Source organism: Numida meleagris, chromosome 1 (genome assembly GCF_002078875.1).
Source record: "Numida meleagris isolate 19003 breed g44 Domestic line chromosome 1, NumMel1.0, whole genome shotgun sequence".
Lineage (NCBI taxonomy): Eukaryota > Metazoa > Chordata > Aves > Galliformes > Numididae > Numida > Numida meleagris.
In genome coordinates, this window is record NC_034409.1 from 115,002,594 (window position 1) to 115,012,656 (window position 10,063).

Genomic DNA, 10,063 nt, shown 5'->3' on the forward strand with positions numbered 1-10,063 from the left:
CATTCCAGAAAAAAAAAGGGGAAAGAAAAGAAAAAAAAAAATCAATACCAAATGATCTGACAACTTTGACTTTTATAGTTACAGTATAATAAAAATTTTAAATATTACCTTTTTTCTTTTTTTGGATAAAACCAAATGTTGACTTAAAAAGCAGTGTGCAGGGTAATTTTGCAAATTATTCAGTTTTTCCAAAAGTGTGCACACTTGCAAGAACTTACAGGTGATGACTGATGGATCAGTGCAGTGGTACCAGTGTTAACACGAGCAACCCGATTACAACGGATGATGAGAAAATACGTGGACTATACTTCCAGAATGTGAAATGATGTTAGATTATTCATTCATTTTAAACATTTCATTGCTTTGGAATGTTACATATTCCAAATGTATGCTTGAAAGTATTCCTGATATCTGAGTTTGTAGGTATTATCATGCTTCAGGGATATTACTTTCCTGTTCCCCATTGCTTTGTAAAAATACAGATGGCACAGGAAAATGGATATACAAGCACAGCAGCTAAACTGCATAATATAATATATTATGTGCATACCTGCTTATAGGAGACTGCTGAGTGCCTGTGGTTGTGGGCACGATTGCATGAGGAGGCCACGAGTGGCCCCATGCCAACCACAGCTGGTTCTAGCTGAATCCTGGATACAGACAGGGCTGGCCAGGCAAAGATGAGGGCGAACAGTAGCCACAGGGGTAGGAAAATGGGGAAGATGCAGGGAGGGGACAATGTGGGGCTCAAGGATGAAGACCCACCACTGGAGGGAGGCTGTGCTGAAGTACCCATCGGGAGAGACATCTCTGATGGTGTGTGGTCCATGGGGGACCTGAGGGAGAGATGCATCTGAATGACCATGACAACTAGGAAAGAAAATATAAGGGAGAAGCCAGAAGCATAGGTAAAACTATCAATAAACAGCAGAGATACATCATTACACACCAGCCCCCATCTCCCAGGCTTCCCCTCATTCAGGGGACTCAGAGGGACTGATGGAAGTGCCAGGAAATCACAGGGAAAGCTGAGAATTGGCAGAGGACAGGGGAGGGGATGCCAGTGATGAGCTTGGGGGAAAGAAGTTTGTTGAGTTATGTTGTCTTTTTTTCTTAAAGCCCAAATGAATGATTAGAAATTTTTGTTAATTGGCAATAAATTAAAATCAAAATTCCTCAAAAACAAGACTGTTTATCCTGCCACTCTCGACTAATCAGCTTCTGCTTACAGCAGCTCCGGTGTGTTTCCTATGCAAGTGCCTGGCACAAACTTCAGTCTGTACCTTGTGCTTGCTGAGCTAGGCAGTGTGGGCAAATGTATTCCCCCAGTCCTGCAGCAAGCAGCTCCTCAGTTGCTGGCTGCTGGAGAGGTGGTCATCATCAGTTTATACAGCCTGCCCAGAAGTTGCTGGAAGAGGCTGTTCCCTCTACAGTTACTCCTGGTTTTAATCTAGGAGTGCGTGCACTGATATATGGAAAACAGTTTTGAGACACAGAAGTAGTAGCAGAGGGAAGTGAACAAGCAAACCTGCAAGATTGGAGTATCTTGAATTGAGGGAGAATTGAGAGGAAAATTTAGAGTGGGAAGTAACTCTTGGAAGGAAAGCAGCTCATTCAGGATTTAGAAAAGAAATACCTTCTCTGGGGCTTCACATTATTGCTGACTATACACCGTCTCTTCTAGAATTGTCCATAGCTACTCAGAAAGTCTCAGACCTCAGAATGACTGTCCGTACTTCAATACACCTTTTCTTAATCACATAGTGAGAACTACCTTCATATATGAATAAGAAAGCTTTATAAGGACCACACCCTGTTCACAGAAGATCATGGATAGAATAATGTGCAAATTTGCTGAATAACTTAACAGATAAACATCTGAACGTCTGTTCTGTGTTGTCTCCTTTTTGTTGGTGGTGGTCGTTTTTTACTTTTAAATTCAGTGCATCATGCAGGATTTTGTCTAAAACAAAAACAAAACAAAAAAAAAACACATTCGTAAAAGTTTTCCTTGAAGCAGATGGCAACTTAAATTATACAGCGTAAGACTGCTCATGCATGTTACTGCAGACTACCCACATCAAACCTCCCCCTGAGCTCAGAGAAACAAAGCAGTTGGAAGAACGTAAAATTAGGTTGACTTAAATGTGTGTCACATAATGTTTTATATTAAAACCAAATGCAGGAGTCCATCAGGAAAAACACATCAAAATTACAAAGTCTCTTCTTAAATAATCAGTCTCCCATTATCAAAAACAAAGACCATTTCCAAAATGGTATTACCATGAAGCTCTATATATTCTATATATGGGTCGGTCCAAATTATTCATATTTATTCTTTTCTTGAAACAACAACTAGCTGTTCTGTATGGAGAATAATCTCTTGTTAATAAATCAAAGGTAATGGACTGCTTAATGTTTCGCCTAGTCTCATTCTCCCACCAGTCAACATCCCAGTTTTACATAATCAGGAAAACCAACAGAAGGAAAATTATATTTTTTGCTTTATCTAATACAGTTTTAATCATCCTGCCAATACAAGAAGAGGAGAAAAAAATAATATATACAATGTATTGATCAATAGTTATTAATTCAAGAAAGGTAAAGACCATAGAGCTCATGCTGAGAATTCAAAATGGGCATATGTATAAAATGAATAGATTTTTCTACTGACAGAAAAGAAAAGAACTTGGAATATGTCCTTAAATTATTTTAGTGGGAATTAAAGAGTGATGAAGCATGTGAAACCATAATCTTAAACAGACATGTAAACTGACATAATCTTTGCAAGTATTTCTAGATTTTCTAAGGGTAGAGATGCTATACTTGTATGCTGCTACACCTCAAGCCAAACTTTTTTGTTCAATTTTTTACTAAGATATAAAACAGATTTTGATTAGTCTTTAATTTTTTTTTTATTATTTTTAAGGGACAGAATTAAGTAGATCAAAAAAATTTTTTTGGTGTCAAATAAAAGTATCATTTTTACCTAATCTTTTTCTATAACTTTCCATCTTTCAAACAAAATAATAAAAAGTTTAAAAAAAATAGAATTATTTCAGATTTTCAAAAAAACATTTTTTTGTAAATACAACAGGTAATCAAAACTCTAAGAGCAGTCATGTTTATAAAAATTAATACTGAGTATGCTTTATCATATGGATACTAATATAGCATAGCAGTCTGAGCTCTGTATTGTTACACCTGTGCTATTAAATGAAGGAATTTCAGGGACTAGTCCAGGGCCCTGAAGCCAGATGGCCTCTGTTGGCTTATGTTCATTTGCCAAAGGCTACACCCTTCAAGAGTATGCTGGCTGTGTCCACACTGACCTCTGGCTACCATTGGAACTTTTATGTCCCTTATCACTGGCTCAATAAAGTAGAAGAATTTGTGACAAAAAATGTATGCCAATACAGTGACAAAATGTTTGGTAGACATATTTGTATGGAACAAAATTATGTTACAATTAAAAAGAAGAGATTTATATATTTGTACCAAATATGTTGAGATGCCTCAGCTTTACAATGGCAATAAATCCCTATAACCCCATGGACCAAATACAGGAACTGAATGCCTAGAGTAAGGTCTGTGGCAATGCTAGAAGTGATTTTCTCAGCTCTGCAGGATGCCAGAATACTCATATGCCACAGCACAAATTAACTTTGGCATAATTTCCTCAATTGAACTTGTAGGTAAGATATTAAACTTCTTTTAATCTCATCCTGTATCCATTTAAAAAAAAAGTAATCAGTGCTTAATCTGATGTTTCAATTTTCACCCCGGAACTTAAATAATTCCTAAATAATAATTAATTGTAAATTGCCCTATCATTTATGGCAGCTCTGCACTCTGCCTTGCGTCTATGCTCCAATCTTCCATTGCATATTTTTCTAAGGGATTTCTGTTACAAGTTATCATTCCCTGATGAGAAAACCTTTGATTGTTTTGCCCACAACTTGCACAAGTAATGAGGAAAATAGCTGCATGAGTAATTGCCATGGAGACTGCTTCAGACTTCAAAGGCTCTGTATATAAAAGGTACAGCTTTGGAGTTCTTGCAGTCTACTCCAAGCCAAGGGGGGTAAGGATGTATGGGGTGAGTACACCTCTTTCACAACTGTTCAGTGATGCAGCTTTCATTTGGCAATGCTTGTTCCAGTTTTCCCAATCTACTATGGACCATCTGTCATCACAGCACGAACCTCATTCTACAAAGAAATTCCTCAAATAAACCAGTTCAGGATATGCGTAAACTTCCTTTGCTCTGAGTCTGGCTTTTTAGGTGCCATTGGTTGTACATATGTTCTTTCAGAGCCTGTTAACTTAACTTCTAACTCCTCAGGGACCTCTGTCTTTCAGGTTCACTAGCTAAATGGCTAGTATGTTTGAACTAGTATTTCTTAGCTATTGTGAGTGGTAAAGTATATTTGAGGCAGTAGAGTCTTAATTTTGTTTCCTGATGACCTACAGTATTGCACTCCTACTAATGCTTTCCCTGTTATTTTCCTTCTTGGGCTTTTACCCACGAAAGAAGGACAGTAAGGCAGAAAGCAGTGTCCTTGTATTGTCTGAAGAATTAATTTCCAAGTAAGATCAATCTATATTGAGATATCAGGTATTAACCAAACAAATGTCATCTACTTTGAAATCAATCATGCAGCTGGATCTAGCACTATTATGAGCAGTTTTAAGTCTGGAAAATAAATAATACATATTTTAGAGCTTATTATTGGCTGAATTGAAAACAAAATGTGTTTCTTGGCAGAATGCTAAACAGAGCAGGAATATTAACTATTAAGGTGTTATGTTGGATCCTCATAACATTTTCCTTTAAAGTGTGCCTTTTATTAATTTTTTATTAATTACAAATATATCAATGAATTATCTTTTTATTATTACTTAGAAGTCAAAACAATTTCCCCTCTCTGCCTGAGATTTCACTTCTGTATACAATTGCCCTCCATTAAGTTTTGTTCATATCGAACACCTTCAAAGCAAAATTAAAATTTTACATGTAGGAAATTAGAATCCTGCATTTCCACTTATCACAATGTCCTTTTATCCTTCTTCCTATATGGAATTATTTTCTAAGTAGCACCTGTCTTCAAGAATTCTCTAAATATTACACTATTTGGAGAGAGTTTATTATTGATGGGTTCATGAATGGCAGGTTTTGCCTGATCAACCTCATCTTCTGCAATCAGGTGACCTGCCTGGTGGATGAGGGAAAGTCTGCTGACATAGTTTACCTAGAGTTCAGCAAATCCTTTGACACCATCTCCTGCAGTATTCTACTGGAAAAGCTGGCAGCCAGTGGCTTGGACAGGTATAACTCTTTGCTGGGTAAAGAACTGGCTCAGGATCAGACAGTGGTGGTGAACTGAGTAAAATCCAACTGGTGATCAGTCATGAATGGCGCTCCCCAGGGGTCAGTATTAATATCTTTACTGATCATTTGGATTACAGATTTGAGTAAGTTTGCAGTAAGTTTGCAGACAACATCTATTTGGGGGGAAGTGTCGATCTGCCTGAGGTTAGGAAGGCCCTACAGAGGGATCTAGATAGACTGGATTGATGAGTTGAGGCCAATGGGATGAAGTTCAACAAGACCAGGTGCTGAGTCCTGCACTTTGGTCAGAACAATCACATGCATCACTACAGATTTGGGGCAGAGTGTCTGGCAAGATACGTAGAGGAAAAAGATCTACAAGCATTGGCTGAACGTGAGCCGACGGTGTGCCCAGGTGGCCAAGAAGGCCAGTGGCATCCTGGCTTCTATAAGAAATAGTGTAGCCAGGAGTACCAGGTGGTGATCATCTCCCTGTACTCAGGTCTGGTGAGGCTAAATCTTGAGTACTGTGTTCAGTTTTGGGACTCTCACTACAAGAAAAACACTGAGGCCCTGGAGCGTGTCCAGGGAAGGACAACAAAGCTGGTGAGGGGTCTGGAATGCAAGTCTTAATGAGGAGCAGCTGACGGAACTCAGATTGTTCAGTCTGGAGAAGATGAGACTCAGGGGAGACCTTATTGCTCTCTATGACTGCCTGAAAGGAGGCCGAGGCCAGGTGGGGATCAGCCTCTTTTCCTGGGTAACAGTGATAGGACGAGAGGGAATGGCCTCAGGTTGAGCCAGGGGCAGTTCAGGTTGGATATTAGGAAGAATTTATTCTCAGAGAGAGTGGTCAGGCATTGGAACAGGCTGCCCAGGGAGGTGGGAGAGTCACCATCCCTGGAGGTGTTTAAGGAAAGGATAGATGCAGTACTAAGGGAAATGGTTTAGCAGGCAATATTGATAGTAAGTGGATGGTTGGACTAGATGATCTTAGAGTTCTTTTCCAAACTTAATGATTCTATGATTCTATGGCTAGAAAAATCCATATACAAGTATAAATATGGCCCAGTTCTAATCAGGACATAAAAAATATAAAATATGTTTTAGAGAGAGGACAGGAGGCAAGGAGACAAGTAAAAAATATTGACCAGCAAAGGTTACTAGAAGGAAAACAGAACACAAAATATGACAAAAAAATTAGATGAGAAAGGAAATTAATTAGATACTATATGAATGAAGAAGGTAACAAGAGCATATATATTCACTCTGTAAGTTAGTGACTTATAACCACAGAATATTGTCAAAGTAGCCTGAAAGAACAAAAATCTAGTGCATTAGTGAAGTACAAAGATAATACTCTTTCTCTCTTTACTTAATTATCTCCATTTTTTTGAAAACTGGCATCCAAGAGAAACTAAACACAGTAAATTCTGAATGCCTTACTTTATGAGATGCAAAAAAAATGGCTTGTTCATAGAGCAACTGAAGGAGCTCTGAGAAAATTATGTATTTTAAATATTACATTTTGGGGGAATTGGTCCTTTAATTCTTCCATTTAAGGTATTCATCCCTAATCACTGCAGACTTACAAGAGATTTGGGAAGCCTCAGTTATGTGCATCTGTTTTTTTGAACCTGCTCAATCTGTTTGATAACTCTTATAGCCAGGTGTGAGTCAATGAAGCATAGAAAACTGCCCTCTACGTCACCTTCTGGGCCTTCTGTTCTGCATTTGTGAGGATTTAAAAGGGATTTCTATTACTGCTAGTCACATGCTTCATTTCCAAAACCCTTCTGTGTTTTTAAAAGGAGAAATTATAAATCATCAAAAAGATTTTGGTGTGAAATGCAATTCCATATAAAAGGTGCACCAGGGATGCCAGCTAGCTATCCAGGTCTACCGCTCTGCAAACCATTTGCAGGATGTCTGGGTGTCTCATGTTTGCTGAATTGCTTATTCCTATCGGTTTTCTTCAGCTATACATTCCACATCAATATCATATTACCTTCTGAAATTGATTTAATTCATACTCTGTCCTAGTTTATTTTCTCTTAATGAGCTATTTTGCAATATCCCTACTAATTTAAGTAGTAATTTAAGTTAAATTAAGTACTGATTTAACCTATGAAGTTAAAAGTATCACCTCCCAGTAAATATTGACTGGGGAAAAAAAGACAAAAGTCCTAATACTACTAGAATACTTTTTACGTAACTAAGAACTTAAATCTCTTGACAAAGATTCCATTCTGACAAGTACTTTTTTTCCTAATAGGATCTAAGAAGTGACTGTTGAAATCAAAACCTTATCTTGATAGCTATAGAAGACTCCAAATATTATAGTTCAGAAGAACAGCTTTCACTTTGTCAGCATTTTCCCTTCTCAATAGTCTGCTCTATGCACACACTCTTATTACTGGGAAGGGGATAGGATATTGGTTTATTCAATCTGTAAAACCTGCAAAGAAAGGAGTCTTGTAAATGATTTTCTTTAATGTTTATTTCAGTACACATAATACACCAATCTACTGAAAACCCTGCTAGTTCTGCCCAGTAATAATGCCATTGTGTAGGATCAACTCTCCATCTGCTGTGAAACTCAGCAGTGATAGGATAAATAATGTAAGATGTTTTGATACACTTTACTACTACCAGATGCAACAGGTGGGAAGTTATAATGTAAATATATGCACACATACACTTCTGCAGAAACAGGAAATGCGTCACATATAATTTGAAACATAGATGTGTTTTAGCAAGTCACATTTTGTTCCATTGCTCATATTTTGCACTGAATTTCCTTTTTGAAATAGTAGCCCCTGACCTACCTAATTATTAGCTCTTCATATAAGCTAATACTTTGGGGAAGCAGATAACAGTATCTTTTTTTTCCTTCTTTTTTTCTTTTTGCAAGTCTGGACTAAGAAACGGTGGCTTTGAGGACAGGGATCTGTTAGGTCTACTGAAAGGGAAGAAAGGAGGAATAGAAAAATAGAAGAAATGAAAAATTATGGTGACTTAGAGGCTCGGGAAAAAAATCTGGCTCGAGAGATACACATACTTTAACATACATTCTTAAGGAATTTAATACAATGTTGAAAAGTAAAAAATGTAGAATGTCTTCAAGCCATACATGATGAGGTGGAGGGTCACCTCTCTGGTGGAATACCCACAGTGAATTTGTTTACAGTTCATTGAAAATATCAAGTAAGGGAAATGACAATAATATACAGTTGCAGCATAGCTTATTTTATGTGGGAGAAAAACTTCATTTTTGTATTTTTTTCTCCAGTTAATGGAATAATACCAGTTAATGGGCATTTATTTTTCTCAAAAGAATATCTCAGTACTTACAGATAGTCTGTGCATTATTAAATCAGTATAAGCAGCAAAAAATAATATAAACATATTTGTCTAAAATAAGTAGAGGTTTCATGCTTTAAAATGACTTTTAATCACAATTGCTTCCAAAGATCATGATGTGCTTTTTGGAGACCTGGATGGCTGGATTTATTTTGACCTACTTAGCAAGTAAAGTATGCAGGACTTGTAAAGATTTTCATCTCAGGAAAGAAGATACAGTGCACAGACTTCACATAGGGAAGTGCAGTGACCGTATAACTACTCTACAATGCATATAAATTTGCTTGGTACTACTGTAACCACTGTTCTTTCATGTGAATAAGTGATATGCCTGTGCTCTTAATGCTGCTAACAGATCACAGAATAATTGTCTAAAAAAGACCATCTCCTTTTAAGGCTTACATTTTTTATCACTGCAGGGCATGTGGTCATACATAAAGCTCATTCCTTGAAAAATGATATGCTTTTTTTTTCCACTGACTTTAGTAGACCTAGGATCAGATTCCAAATTTCAAACTCATAAACCAGAAAAGAAAAATCCTTTTTTATTTTTATTCTGGTAGACAGCACAGATCAAGAACAGCTTTAAATCTCGCAAGCTATAATAACAGCAGTAACTTCCAACTAGAGTTCTGTCTCTTTTCAATCTCAGTCAATTGGCTAACTTTTGATTTTCTCAACTTTATATCAGAACCAATAGCAATACATTTATTGAACATATTGTGTTAACAAATTATATGTCATGCATTTCAGAACTCAACTTAAAAATGTATAATTTAAAACATGATGGATATTTCTCAGACCCTAATAAGAAGCACTTCATCTTTCCATATTCATCTAAGTTACCAGCAACAGAGAAGAGCAGGCACTTCCAAAAGGAATTTGTCCCATTCCATTTATTCCTTCTAATGAGATATCCAAGACAAACTGAATACATTACTCTCTGGAACACTTCCTTCTCTTCACTGGCTGTAGAAGGACTCTACTCTAGACTACATTTAGGTGACCAATTTAAGATTTTAATGTATATCACTCCTACCTGGCACTGTATTATTGTTTTTCCATTCTCTGCGTCTTGCAGAAACTGTTTTCCATCTGTTGTTAACCTCTGATAACACAGCTTTTCTTCTTCCATCTCTTTTACCTGCAGCACCCTTCTAGGGAATCTCCACCTGAGCAAACTTCCAATTATTTTCAAATTTCACTCCTTTGCCTTTCAGGGTGGACTCAGTAGCTGTAAGAAAAATACGGCAATGTATTTCAGAGAATCATTCATGTAATGGTTTTGGAAGGGACCTCAAGGATTATCTAATTCCAACCCTCCTGCTGTGTGCAGGGGCACCTTCCACTAGATAAGGTTTTATTTAT

General features: G+C 37.2%; 1 long non-coding RNA gene across 1 annotated transcript; it reads right to left on the reverse strand.

The window, feature by feature from the left end:
* LOC110402620 lies at nucleotides 1,776–9,860 on the reverse strand. Its single transcript, XR_002441209.1, has 2 exons — nucleotides 9,735–9,860; nucleotides 1,776–1,963 (listed from the first exon to the last, which is right to left on the reverse strand). It is a non-coding gene; the product is annotated as an uncharacterized LOC110402620 (long non-coding RNA).